Source organism: Chenopodium album, chromosome 2 (genome assembly GCF_948465745.1).
Source record: "Chenopodium album chromosome 2, dcCheAlbu1.1, whole genome shotgun sequence".
NCBI lineage: Eukaryota > Viridiplantae > Streptophyta > Magnoliopsida > Caryophyllales > Amaranthaceae > Chenopodium > Chenopodium album.
The window spans coordinates 46,499,943-46,515,793 of record NC_137835.1 but is presented as its reverse complement, the minus strand read 5'-3'; positions in this window follow the sequence as shown (position 1 = coordinate 46,515,793).

Genomic DNA, 15,851 nt, shown 5'->3' with positions numbered 1-15,851 from the left:
GCGGTGTCATAACTCATGCCAATAGGAGTAAGGATTGTCGTTCTTCTTTCCTTTCCAGCCACTGTTGGAGTTGTTGTTGGCAGCTTTTAGCTTAGCCAGGTCGTCTTCAATATTGATCCCAATGTCGTAGACGGCCTTGAAGGTATGGAGATTATTTTGATATTTGAGATGCTTGGAATATTTTTCTTGAAGGTTTTTGATGAACAACCTTACAGACTCTTTTTCACTTGGCACCTCGATCATCTTAACTGATTTTACTCTCCATTTGTTAAAGAAAGAGGTGAAGCCTTCGTTCTCTTTCTGCTTGAGGATTTCAAGTTCTCTATGGTCAGTCTCAACTTGAATGTTTCATTTGTAACTATCAACAAAAGCGTTTGCTATGGACTCCCAGGTAGAGGTCTTTTCTTTCTCGAGAGAAAAGAACCATTGTTGGCAAACGGTCTCGAGAGATAGTGAGAACAGAGTGGGGAAAACCTTCTTATCGATACCCTTAATACTCATTATCATTTTGAATGCTCTTAAATGAAAATAAGGATTATCAGTTGCTCTGAATTTCGGGATGTCATTGGCATTGAACTTCTGCGGAAGAAGATCTTTGTCCACCGAGACCCCTTATGAAGTAAGCCCTTGAAACTTGTAGTCGCTAGATAGCTTGCTTAGACTCTCTTGCATGAGGTCCATCTGTTGTTGTTTCACGGGATCATCGACCTTAAGTGTGAGGAGCTTCAGTGTTTCAGTCATGGTAACCAGTTGGTTCCTAAGCTCATTGACTTCTTCTTGTGTTGCCATTATAGTCTTAGCTTTCCTCTTTCGAGCTATGGGTTTGTCGAAAACTTGGACTTGTACAAAGAGGTTGTCTTTGATTAACCATCCTTCCTTTCTTGACCACGCGCTGTAATTTAAACGATTTTGCGTTTTAATTACTTGACTCAAATCGACTTGACTTTACGGTTTTTAAAAAGAGGAAAAAAAATAATAAAAAAATAATAATGTACATATTTTTAGGGAACTAATTATAGTTTTTTAAAATTGGAAGATTAATATCCGACTTACCCCCCTAAAAAAAATGACAGAAAAAACGCGCATGCAAGACTCCCTTAGACATGGTCAAAGTGTGTGTATTAGTGTGTGCGTTGAGTGTAAGTGACATGTTTGGACTCTTGTTTAAGACCATGGGACTTAGTGCCTAAACTCGATTAATGACTCAATTAAGTACTATTGACAGCGAAAATTAACCGAATTAATTAGCAAACTGGTTAATTAGACACTAGGTGATGACTCGACCAATAATCCGAACTGTCGGCAAAACGAGAAGACTGGCGTCGCACTGTGTAGCGTAGCGCCAGACGACAAGGCTGTCGCCAGGCGCCACACTCCACAGAGTGGCGCTACAGTCCAAACTTTGGCGACAATGCTGGAGCTTCAATCCGGGACTGTTTTCAGTGTTATTAATCAACAGGGGTATGCCTAAAGTCGTACTAGGCCAATTCTGATTGAAATATTAGACTTTATTGACTCAAATTGATTAATTAATTAATTATCTTTAAGTCATTAATTTATTTTATCTTAACACAGATCAAACAAACGATTAAGAAAACATAGAATATATGCGCAACAAATAATGCACAATTAGTCAAGTAGGTACGATATGATGCAATGAGTTTACAACCTAACCATGGCTCTAGTTCTCTAAAGTTCGGGATATGGTTTAGTCAATAGAGGGTCCATGGTTAATTGTCCGGATGCACCTCGCGGAAGCCTAACCGTGAAGGGTTGGCGCGAGTGGATGGGACACCGCGAATTTTAGAAAAAAACTCGTTTCCATAGTTTGGTGAATTCAACAATCTCGGATGTACCCTTTGTTGCTCAGAGCGTTCAATCAGGTAGATGGAGCATGAATTCCCAGAGGGTTATGTCCATATGTAGAACACATATGGGTTTCAGAAAAGTGAGAAAAAATTCAATCAGGAAGTAGGATCGACCAAACAATACGAAAAACTGGTCGAAATTAGAACGCATATTTCTGGCTCGGTATTGGAAGAATTTGGCGCCAGCAAACAGAGACTGGCGCCAGGTTTTAGCTGTAGCGCCTGGCGCTACAGTTAAAAATCTGGCGCCAATGCTCTGGCCCCTGGCGCTAATTCCTACATGCCTCAACAGCTTTCTATGCTCGATAAAATTTTCCAGTTTCGCGCAGTGTTATTTCGGCCCTAATTGTGAAAGATATTTCTCAAATTTCCTACGTGTAAAATCCTATGCTTTTAACTAATTACGGATGGTCTTTCCAATGAGATATTTTTTTATGCATATGACAATAATGTTAATCAAAATTATGCACATGAAATACTTAGAACGTTTTGAGTCTCATCCACTCATTCTAAATCATTGCTGAAACAAATTCAGGAAATAAAATAGAAATCCTCCCCAGTGGAGTCGCCAAAAACTGTAGGGAATAATTTCAAGCGTTAACCCCCTAGTTTGAACCCCACTGTGATCATACACTAAAGTACGGTGGTGTCCAAAAGGGAAGAAGATAGAGTAAAAGAGTCGCCAACAAGTTTTAGGAACTTGTAAACCGTTCACAGGGTGAAGGTTACACCCCTTAACGATCCAAGAGATCGTCAACTCCATAAGGTCTTGAACCAAATAAGGGTTCGGGGATGAAGGTACAAATCCAACCTAAAAGAGATTGAACCTGCCCTAATGTGCGCTTTCTGACTAACATGCAATCAATAGGATTAACCCTAAACCTGTTTATCTATGTTGGTTGAATTTAATGCATAAATAAAACTATTATTGGCGATCACTTGAATAATAATCACTTTAACCCTAAACAAGATTATTAAATATCTTATTATGCGTGATTACAAGTACCAATTCCCTTTAAACATGCATAAAAGGCGTGATCAAGCAATAAAAATAAATATCAAGCAACATAATAATTATAACAATCATAATTAAAAATAATCATCATCACAATAATAATAACAATTATAATCATAAATCATAAAGTATAACCATAATAATAATCAAACATTAATCATCATAATAACAATCATAATTAAGAATAATAATAATCATGTTAAAGCATAGCAAGATCCTAGGCATGATACTAACAAGATTAATAACAAATCCTAGCATGTCACTAAGCAATAAAAATCAAAGCTTTAACCCTAACATGATACTAACAATCATAAATATTAGGAAGAAACATAGGAAGCATCATAACAATCATATTTAGTATTAAAGTTACCCTAGACATGATACTAGGAATCAAAATAACAATCTAAACATGATTTCTACATAATAACATCAATAAAAACCATTAAAGCACTTACTTTGATGCCTCGTACCTCTTTCTAATAACAAAATACACACGTTAGTAACTTTAAGGAAAATTATAAACAAAACAATTAAATTAAATAATGGAAATAGAGATTTGGGACCAAACCCTCATAAATTAAACCTTTCACGTCTAGGGCGAAGGCAACTTCGAATATGGCTAGGTGTTTCTAGATCTTGCGAATGCGGAATTTTGTATGTAAAAAGGCTAGTTTAGAAAAAGAGAGAGAGAGATGGTGAATGATTAGAGAATGAGAGAGAATTGATGAATGTGACTGAAAACTGGTTCTGAATGCGTTAAAACTGATTGTAGGTGAATGAAAACGGAGTTTTTAATACGTTATTTATAGAGACAATCAGCCAAAAAGATAAAATATCAAAACAGAGTCTGGCGCACAAAAAAAAAACGAACCAGCACCAACGCTGGCTGTTGGCGCCAGGCGCCAATGCTGGCGCCAGGCGCTACAGCCGGCGTTTGGCGCTGATTCAGAAAATCACGCGTTTTCTTAAAATCAGATAAAACATGCCGTACAGGAGGATAAAATCGTATCTTTCCTCAAAAAATGCTCTTTGATTTTAATGAAAACTCTGAAAAGTCAACAAAAGTCAATTTATCAATGCTAATTGAATTAGGAATGAAAAGAACTTTCTAGAAGAATATAGAAAACTAAAACCATTCCTAATTTCATTAGGAATGATAAATCATATTAGGCCCTCCCCTAGATCATTGGGCCGCATATAAGGCTCAAACCGGGCCCAGTTGAGTAAATTGGCCATAACTTCCTCAATATTCATCGTAATTGGGCTTATAATATATCGTTGAAAAGCTCTTGTCAATCCCCATCCAACTAAACTACTATTGGACCCATATCATGGACCAACCTAACTGGATTGGCTGTTTTTCTTAAAATAAGTTTACAAAAACAGAGAGAAGAGAAAATAAATTAAAACTATCCGCAACACTAAACTTTCCACACTTTCACTTCATTCGGTTATGATTCGACGTGAAAGGTACTCATCACAGGGTTTGGTTTTGGGGAGACACAAATGGGTGTCTACACTATCGATCACAAATAAGTTGTCAAGGAGAAAACAAACAAATGTGGAATTGTATATGCATACATAGCTAGATTGGTTGAAAAGGTTATAATTAAATTCACTGAGCTGATTTTAATAAAAACCTATTCACCAATCGGAATGCTCAAGTCGCTTCGTGAGTATTCTAATAAAATCTCATATAAATATGGAAAAATAGATACCAAAACAGCCTTCCTAAAATAGGATTTTTTAAAGTGGCTATGAAAACAGTCTATGAGTTTTTAAAATCTAAATACTGCTAGATAGGAAAGAAAGCTTGAGAAATCCATTATGGGATTAAAGGTAGCATTGCATAAAGGAATTGGAACTTGTTTTCTCATTGGGTTATGAAAAAAATTGAAATTCTTATGGACAAGAAGTTTAGTGGCAGCAAGAGTCAATCTTGTAAGGTCCAACAAGTAGTTTATGAACTCTGTTGTAAATTAAATATCAAAGTCTAAATGCTTAGATTTGAATATTTTCTACAATGGAGCAAGCAAAAGACGATACTTAGTACATATTGGGAATTAAGATATGTTGTATAGACTTAATAAAATATTTGAACGACTAAAGGAATTTACCGTGTTAAACATGAATTGAAAGACTTAAAAGGCTTTCGACTCGTATTTATAAAACTAAGTAACTATTTGAACTAAGTATAAGCTAGGCGAAATACTAAGTCAAACAATTAAGACTCTAGTAAAGACTTTAAGCCATATCACACAGCAAAACAGTTTAGCGAGACTCGGTGAAACTTAATAAGATAAAAAGTCACATGAATGGAATAAAATTGAGAATAATTCTGCAATTGAAACCATCGTGTATGCTATGGAATTGTCACACAATTTACACGTTTAGAGAATGAGAAGAATAAAGTACCAATCAAAATAAATCTAAGTCATGGACTGTTAGATTATGATCAAGAACATCCAAAGTACTTGGATAAGTAAAAGGGATGGGTTCTTGATGCATGGAAACAAATGTAATTTGAGAAATGATGTTGCAAGCACAAAACTTAACAAGGATCATATCCTTAACAAGGAAGCCATTTATAAGCATGGGTTAACAATGAGTCGTGGCTTGAGAATAGTAACATGGACGTACAACCATGTGTAATGTGTGAGAATTTAAGGTAAATTTCCATGATCACAAGTGATTAGGGTATTCCAAATCATTGTGAGCCGTTTGGTGTGAAACCCATGCAAAGCATCATCAGAAATTCTATTAAAAAATGTATGTTGAGAAAATGGTTGTCTTAAAGGCAATAATAAGTAAAATGTTAAATGGAAAGTTAGTTGTTGATCGTTGATGATTGTAGGTTGTCAAGTTGAAGATCTCATATCATGAAGATGAGTAGGAGTCATCACTTGGACGATAAATCCTAAATCGCATATAATCCATGACACTCTCAAATTTTATCATCTTATTATGAAATTGATCAATAATGAAGATGCTAAGATTTGCAAAGTAATTATAACTAAACCTATGCAATAAGTGAACGACAACATTCACAATTGCACGTAAGAAATCAAGCATATTAAATATGGGTGTGATTTCTATAAATGTTTTATAAAGAGTATTACTCTCATTTGGAAAAACCATTTATCATAAAATGACCCATTCAGGTTTGGGAGTAATTTAATTTCATGCAATTTTATCACTCCGTTTCTATTTAATTGTGGTTTAGAATTAAATTATGAGTCCATTCTATTTTGAGAATATTCAAAATAGGGTATCAAGACCAGTATTGCTCAAAGAAACACCTATTAAATGAACATTGAATATTATAATCGAAAATTATCGCATATCAAGGTCATTTAAATGGTGGACGATTAATTATCGCTTGAAACTAGTGTGTAGTTTGATTTATAGCACCGTTTTTTGTGCTACAAGGACATGATTTTCATAAATCATTTGCACAGGTATTGGTATAGAAACATACTTGATCAACCTATGAGAATACTTTAAGATATTTAAAAATCGTATTAAGTATACTTCTCAGTATGACTATCGGAACCTCTTTCCTCGACCATGAGTAATGTGAGTTCTCTTGTTTGTGTAGTAGTCCTGTAGAAACCTAATTGTGTCTCCCAAAATATCAAACCCAGTGATGTATATCTTTCACGTCATTTGATTTTCGAACAAAGTGAAAGTGTGAAAAGTCTTGTGATGCAGTTGCTTTAATAAAAATAACTCTTCTTTCTGTTTTCGGACATGTACTCTATTTATGAAAATGTCCAGTACCATTTAGTTTGCTCCATAATAAGGGTCCAATAATGGTGAAGTTGGATTGGGCTCAAAAAAAGCTTTCCAACGATATATTATAAGCCCAATTCCGATTAATAACGATGAAGTCGTGGCTAAAATACTAAATTGGGATTGAAATGGTTTATGGTCCAATGATTTATTGGAGGGCCCATTAATTAATATTCCTAATTTTATTATAATTGATTTTAATCTTCTAGAATAATCTAGAAAGTTGTTTTGAGTTTTAATGATGTTAGGATTAATAATTATATCTTTTATGAATATAAAGAATTCTATTTGGATTAAAACAAGTGTTTTTAAAAAGATTAAATCTGATATTCAAAGATAAGAACGGATGTTGTTAATTGAATTTAATTAGATTAACGATTATGTACAAGTTTAGAAAATGAGTGAATCAACGTGGAATGACAAAGCTGGCGAGCCACAACAGGCCTATCGCGTCGCGCAGACCTTGTCGTTTTGAAACAGGGGCACTTTTTTTCCTAATAGGATTTGGTCTTTTTCTAATCGTTTCCGGGGTATTTTCTCTATAAATAGGATCGTATTTCCCCGTTTTCAATCATTCACAATCATCAACAATAATTAATCTTCTATTCTCTTCTCTCTCAAGCTAGTAGCTTATTCTTTTTCCCTCTTTCTAGCCTTCCCTTTTTTAATAAAATACCGCATTCATGAGATTTAGAAACACCTAGCCAAGCTCCAAGTTGCCTTCGCCCTGTATGTGAAAGATTGATAATTTTTGAGGGTTTGGTCCCAAATCCGTATTTCAATTATTTAAATTAAGTGTTTGATTAATAGTTTCCTTATAGTTACTAATGAGTGTATTTTGTTATTAGAAAGAGATATGAGACAACCAAGTAGTTTCATTGCTATATCTTTAGAAAGCATGCTTAGATTACTTTAATTCCTAGCATCATATTATGATGCTTTTATTGCTTTCTAGTATCATGATTAAGTTGCTTCCTAGTATCATGATTAAGTTGCTTCCTATTTCTTCCATTATATTAGTATCAAGTTACGGATAAAGATTTAATCTTTAATGTTTAGTGACATGCTAGGATTTGTTATTAATCTTGTTAGTATCATGCCTAGGATCTTGCTAATATTACATTATGCTTTATTGAGATTGAGAATATTATTGTGACAATGATATGCTGTATTAATATTATGTTGCTTGATATATTATTATTGGTATTTCTTGATCACACCCTCTCTTGTAGTATTATAGGGAATTTGTACGTGTAATCATGCTTGATAAGATAATTAATAATCTATTTTAGGCTAATATGATTACAATTCAAGTGATCGGCAATAATAGATTTGTTTGTGAATTAATATTCAACCACCATAGATTAGCCATGTTTAGGATTAATATATTGATTGTATGTTAGTCAGAAAGCGCACGTGAATATGAGAAGAATAAACTAGAGGCCTATTTTTAGGGCAGGTTCAATCTTTTTTAGGTTGGATCTTTACCTTCAACCCAGAATATCCTGTCATGGTTCCAGACCATTATGGAGTTATTGATCTCATGGATTGTGAATGGGTGTAGCTTTCACCCCGTGAACGATTTACAAGTTCCTAAAACTTGTTGGAGACTATGTTCTACTAGCTTCCTTCCCTTTGTACGCCACGATACTTAAGTGTATGATCACAGTGGGGCTCAAGTGTGGTATGCTTGAAATATTCCTTACAGTTTTTTGGCGACTCCGCTGGGGAAGATTTCTATTTTAATTTCTAAAATTAATTTTGGCAATGATTTAGAATGAGTTGATGAGACTCAAAAAGTTCTAAGTATTCATGTGCGTAATTTTATTGACAATATTGGCATATGCATAAAAAGGTCCGCATTGAATAGACCATCCGTAACGTGTTAAAAACATAGGATTTTTAAATGTAGAAAATTTGGCAAATATCTTTCACAACTAGGAACGAAATAACGCTGTGAAAAACCAAAAAATTTTGAGAACAGAAAGCTGCCGAGGCATGTAGAAATTGACGCTAAGAAAATAGATCCCGTCGCACTGCGATTGCTTTGTCGCTGTACGATAGTGTAGACACCTAAACATGTCTCCTCAAAACCAAACCCTATGAGGAACAACCTTTCACCGCCATTATTGGTCGGGTTAAGTATTTAATCTTTGAGTGCTTAAATCCATATTTTCATTTCATAAAACAACCCAATTCCTAGCCCATTTCCCAAAACCTTCACTTATTTTCCTCTTTTAAACCCAAAATAATTCATTTTGTGTCCTTTAAAATCATTCATTTCGTGTCCTTTTTATAAAAATGTTTAGTCCAGTTTATTTTGGTCAATAATCTGGGTTCAATGATTTAATAATTGGATGGGGCTTTAAAAGAGCTTTCCAATGATATATTATAAGCCCAAATACGAGATATAACGAATAAGTTATAGCCAAAATATTAAATTGAGCCCAAACCGAACCTAAGCCCACCTTACCTTTGACTCAATGATCATGTGGAGGGTCCAAAAGCATTAATCCCCTACCTAAAACAATTAGGATTAATTGGAAGTTTCTATAAGTTTCTAAAAGATCTTAATTATTTCTTTTGAAAAGATAAGATTAAAGAGTTTGAAATTAATAAAACTTTTCTTTTTGAAAATCCTATTTCTATCTGAATTGAAAGACGTTCAAAGATAGTAAGGTATGAAATTTGTGCCTCATAGTTTTTATTCAAGTCTTATATGGTTGGATAGCTCTTGAAATTATCTTTCCAATGATTTATTATAATACCAATCCCGAGCTATAACGGAAAAGATATGAATGAAATATAAAACTCTATCCAAAACTGACACCGTCTCACTATTTCAGCCATATCTTGTATTCTACCATGTATTTTTATCTGAATTTAATTGGGTTAGAAATTAGACTTCAATATCTTTGCAACGACATATTATTTATCTTATTCCAATTTCGGAATCAAAAGATATGATAAAAACAAAAATCGCAAAAACTGATGTCTATCGCAAGAGTATTATTCCAATTCGAATTCTTATCTTTTCTTAATTCTTCGACCCTTCTTTTTCCTTATAAATAGAGGTCATATCTCCCCTTTTCCAATCATAATTCTCTTCTCCCTCTTTAGCGTAAACACTAGCCTCCCTATTCTTTCATTCCTTCCTTAAGCACTCCAACGAGTTCATACAATACCCAAAGTTCTATACTTAAACCAAGGCGTGAAAGGTAGAATTGACTGAGGGTTTGGACCAAATCAATTCTACTTTTTATCTTTTTTAATTATTTTCATTTGATTTATATTTTTATTGAAGTTACTAACAGTTTATTCACGATGTAGCAATTTAAGGGAACGTGGAAAGTGAGTAATTAATTCACTTAATTACTCTTATTATTTTTATTGCTAGCATCATGATAGGATTATTATATTTGATTTGACTAATAATTTATTGTTGAATTTCTTCCATTATTAATGTTTATTCTATTATTATTTATTAATCACCATATTGCATGTTTAAAGGGAATATGTGATTGAAAATTACGCCTAATAAGATAATTTGGACAACCGGTTAGGTTCCTTTTTAATCTTGTTGTTTAATCAAGTGGTCACAAATATTTTCAAATTATGTGTTGCATTAATATTCAACCAATTTAGCTTAGTAATAGTTTGGAGCAAATTGAATACTTTGTTTGTATGCCTTTGAGATCACATGAAATACTTTTCACTATAAGAATTGAGTAGAGGCCAATACAGGCAAATGTGACTCCATGACTCACTTCGTACCATCATCCCCGATCCTCCTTTCGTGGTTCCAAACCATATGGAGTTAGTAATCTCATGGATTATGAATGGGGTGTAACCCTCACAAGTCAATCATTGTAGCCTATCGTTGTCCCTTAACGTGGTTGTCTTTTTATGATCCGTGAACGGTTTACAAGTTCCTTAAAAACTTGTTGGTGACTCCCTACTTTCCTTGTCCCTAATCGTATTATGTCAATTCCCATTTCCTATGAGTGCCAAGCATATTGACACATGATTTGACGTAGGCGCACTTCAAATGACGCCTACAATTTGGCGACTCCACTGGGGAGGATTCTTGGTTATTTATCGATTTGAGTGATCGGTATTTGACTGAAATAAGTAGATGAGACTTGAAAGATTCTTGAATTGTATTCTTGCGATTTAATTGGTATTGTCACATATGCATACACATTTTAGCTTACCTATTTTGCCATAATAGAACGTGTTCTACGTATGTTGCTAGCCCGGGGGATTTAAGCTCTATCAACCCGAAAACGTTCATGACAATAAGGGTTCATCCGATATTTTACATCCACCCAAACCATGGAGTCGAGTTCGATTTTATCACGAACTCGCGGAGCCGCCCGTTGGCATAAACCCTCAAGGGAGCCTTCCTTGCTAACGCGTCCAACTTCTTAACCATGGTACCCTTTGACACCCAAATAAGCTTGACCATATATAGTGGAACATAGAACTTGACTTTAGGTTGCGAACTACATTGCATCATGCGTGACGATGTGATTATATGTGCATTTTTTTATTGACTTTAAAAAAAAATTTTTCTCTTGTTAAACCCTTTTTTTTAGAGTCCCGAGTCATAGATTTTTTTTTGTTTTTTTTAAAAAAAAAAAAAAATTGAGTCAACCCGGATTTTTATTCTCGTATCCTGCACAAGAGTCAACTTGTTTTGGTCATAGCCGGAGTTCTGGAAAAAGTTATGTGTCGTGCTACCTATCCAGTTATAACTTATATAACTTTGCTACCCAATCAGAGTCACAGATCAAAAGTTATAACTTATATACTACAGCCTGTCCAGTTTAGTTGTCTTTTTAGCTTCAACTTTCTTTCTTTTAATTTCTTTTTTTTTTTATATCTCTTTGTGTCAAGCTAGTCTTAGCCAAGTCCTTTAATCTGTGTCAACTCGTACAACATAGGATTATAGATTATTATTTTTATATATTTTTTTTATACCCATGAGTCATAACTCTTCTAGAATTCTAGTCCTCTTCCTAGTTTCTTGTGATCAATTTTTGTGCTAACCTTAACATGTGTTTTTTTGTCTTTGATTGTGGTTGATCTTATTTATGACTAACGATTGCTAATGGACTGTTTTCACCTAGTAAATAGCATAAACATTAATATTGGACAAAATTAATCAAGTTAGTTTGTCTTTTAGTCTTCCGTGCTATTTGGTTATTAAGTCCTTTGTTTTTCACAACGTCCTCATGTCTAGCCTTGCGATCATACCACGAGTCTTAATAAACCCACTTAATCTCACATGTTGAGTCATTGCACACACTTTGTCTTCGAGTAATGCACTATATTGTTTATGATTGTATACTAGGACCATGCATGCGTCGTTTTCCGTCGTAATAGGAATGAGTGAAGTATTTCCCATCAGTTTTCAAAATTTTTTCATACACTCTTCCTTTTCAATCTGAGTATTGAGTGAATGCATTAAGTGAGTTCTTCCTTACACGGCACTTGAGTCTAAAATCACTAGGCAATAGTTGGAAGAATAAGGGGAACGTCACTCCTTCCTTCTTTCCTTCCAATCAAAGAATTAACAACAACAAACTTTTTTCCTCACTAGGCGGCAAGAAGTACGTAACGCATAAAAAGCCACAAAGGCAAAGCATGATGCAAGTTTCTCACTAAGATTTCATGTTTTCTTCTTCTTTTGTTTCAAACCCTTCCCCCTAATAAGTCTAGTATAGGTTTCATTATCCTTATGTCTATATGCCATGTTCCATCAATGAGCATTTCTTTCCTTTGCATCGGATCATGTCATTCGCAAAATAAAAAAAAAGATAAAAAAAAAATCAATCTACTGTACAAAACACAAGGTACCAATGATTTGAGGTACCTTTGCAACCCTGTCATTCCCCATTAACCATTCAAGCACACATTCCATTTCTTCATCAACCACTTTGAGCCTCGTCTAACGTTTGGCCTTCATTTTTTCAACCCACATTCACTCAACCCTGGGATTGGAAGATGTGTAATTTGTGTAACATTCAAAAAGCAAGTAAAAAAAAAAAAAGCAGCAAAGCAAAATAAAACACTGTCTAAGGGCAAGTGTTCCAATGTCTTTGATATGAACACATCTCATATTGTGTCTCTCATCGAGTGCTTTGTACCGTGCCTGAGAAACATGAATGCTAAGTGAGTGATGGACCGCATGATCTGAGATTGCCCACATTGATTCAAAAGAATGAAAAAAAAAATAATAAACTTGTAATATTCAAATTCACAATTACACATCTAGGGGATTCTCTCGGGTCTTGAACCTTGTACCCTTTTCTTCCTTAAACATTCAGCTTAACTACATTACAACCCTTGAAATATCTCTTTGAGGTGTACATACACTTGTGCAAAGTTCGGTTAGAGCTATGTTCGGCCTGATTCCTAACGGATACGTAGGCAACCCCACATCGAGGTGCGGCCACATTCATATTCACATTTATATTCATATCCATGCTTGATTGAATCAAAGATTATCCAATGCTTACCCCTATCCATCTAGAGCTAGACTTGGGGGCTTGAACCCACATCATTTAGCCTACCCAGCCTAAAGAGTCATCATCTTTGACTCTTCTCACATATATTTCCAATCACCATAACCCTTGCAGCTAGCCTTATTATCACATTCACACACTTCACTCACACATCCATATCAATATCATCCTTCCTTTTAAGAATCCTTTTTCATAAAATCTTATTTCAACACTGTGCATTCTTCATCATCTTTAAAGACAACATTCATTAAAAGAAACATTGTATACTTGTTTAGCTTCCTAACATGAGCAATGTTCATTGTTTCATGCATCGCATAATGTGCTGAACAACATTTATATATCAATGATTTGTAATCATACAAAGCATATCGTTTTGATTAATAACCATAAAAGCATATTGTGCTTAGCTCCTTGACCTAAGCAACGTTCATAATCACTTCACTTATATACGTGCTTAGCTTCTAAACCTAAGTGACATTCAAGATCGCTTCTTTACACCACATATGATGCTTAGCTTCATGACTCACTTCGTACCATCATCCCCAATTTTCCTTTCGTGGTTCCGAACCATATGGAGTTAGTAATCTCATGGATTATGAATGGGGTGTAACCTTCATGGGTCAATTGTTGTTGCCTTTCGTTGTCCCTTATTCGTGGTTGCCTTTTATGATCCGTGAACGATTTACAAGTTCCTTAAAAACTTGTTGGCGGCTTCCTACTTTCCTTGTCCCTAATCGAGTCCCTAATCGTATGTCAATTCCCACTTCCTATGAGTGCCAAGCATATCCACCACATGCTTAAACGTAGGCACACTTCAAACGACGCCTACAATTTGACCTAAGTTCATTCATCTATCGTGTCACATGTTGTAATTGTCCTTAGCCTCCTAGCCTAAGAACATGCATCATGAATACATTATTTTCAAGACAAGCAATTCAATCCATACGATTTATTTCGTCTTACTCAAGGAGGAAGTTCTAAACTTCTTCCCTTTTTCATTATTTTCTTTTAGGGAAGTTCAAAAACTTTTTCAAAATTTTTATCGAGGGAATTTCGAAACAAAATTTCATTTTTCACGTCTTTCTTTTTCGGGAGAAAGTCAGCACCTTCCACTCGTCTCATGACAAAAATTATGGGAAATTTTTGCTTTTGCATTTTCTGTTGCTTGTGTTTGCACACACACAACCACATGTTATATACATGTCATGTCGTGTCAAGTCAAACTTGGTCAAGTCAGTTGGTCAAGCTAATCATAGTCTATACGAGTCCCTTGACAAAGTTTATTTTGCAGGTCTCAATTACAACTGTAATACCCCGTATTTTTATATGTATTTTTTATTTAAAATAGGTATTTTATAAAGGTATTTAAATAATTTTAATATTTTAATTATGGTGTTTTAATTATTTATCCTATGTAAGTTTGGAAATATTTTTACTAAAGGAAAGTTTGTTTAATTATTTTTTTTATAAAAGTTGGGTTTTTATTTTAGGAAATTATGATTTTAACAAGTTTTAGTAGGGAAGGGATTAGGAAAAACTAAAAGAGGAAAGTTTAGGGTAAAAGGGTGGTAGAGAAGGGGTATAAATATCCCTCTTATGAGGCAAATCAACTTTGCCCAGAGTGGAGAAAACCCAAGGTAAATTTCTCTCCCTTTTCTCCTTATTTTTCTTCTTTCTTTTTCTTTCTCCTTCCCCTTCCCCTTTTGTTTTCGCACCACATCCACCGGCAACCACCACCACCGGTGGGCCGCCGACCACCAGCCACCCAGCCGGCAGCAGCGGCGACCACCAGTGCTGGCAGCAGCCAGCTGTGGCGCCGACCTGCTATCGGCAGTCTTGGTTTTCGAAATAAAAAACATAAAAATCAAATATTTCTTGCTCAAATTTAATCTATGCTTTAATATAATTTTAAATTATGAGTTTTGGGAATTAATTTTGATGTTTGATTATTATAATTATGTTGATTAATTTTTAGATTTGGTTTTTAATTTTAAAGCCCCAATTTTCTAAACCCTAGGTTCTAGATTTATGAATTATTGAAAGAATATGATATATTATGGTTTAGATCTTTGATTAAAAGTGTTTTAAGACTAATTTACAACAAGTTTTAATTAAAATAAAGTGTTGGAATTTTATGTAGAACACTTAATATTAGGATTCTTGAAGAAATTTCAATTACCCATTAATTGAGACTTAAGTATGGTGTTTTAAATATAATTTCAGCTTATTTTAACTTAATTATAAGGGGTTTTATAATAGTATATATTGTTAGAAATTTGTTTAGAGTGTATTTTAATACTTTATTATGACTTTATTGTGTAGGAGACTTTGAAGTAAGTAATTTCTATTAGTCGTGGAGATTTTAAGATCGTACTCAAGGTACGTTCGCGTACTTAGTATATTTTGGTGATGTGGTATCATGCTAGGCTTGATTTAAATCTATTAGAAGTAGTATCATGCTAAGGTCTATGATAGGAATTGTGAAATTATTGGTGTTGGTGATTGAATTGTGAAGCATGAATTATTTGTGATGGTTTATTATGAGTGGCATTTATGCCACTCTTTTATCCTTTTTCTCTAAGGATTCCCTTCATTTGCACTTGTTTGGCCCTTTTTCTAAGCATTTTTACTTAGTTTTGCTTCCTC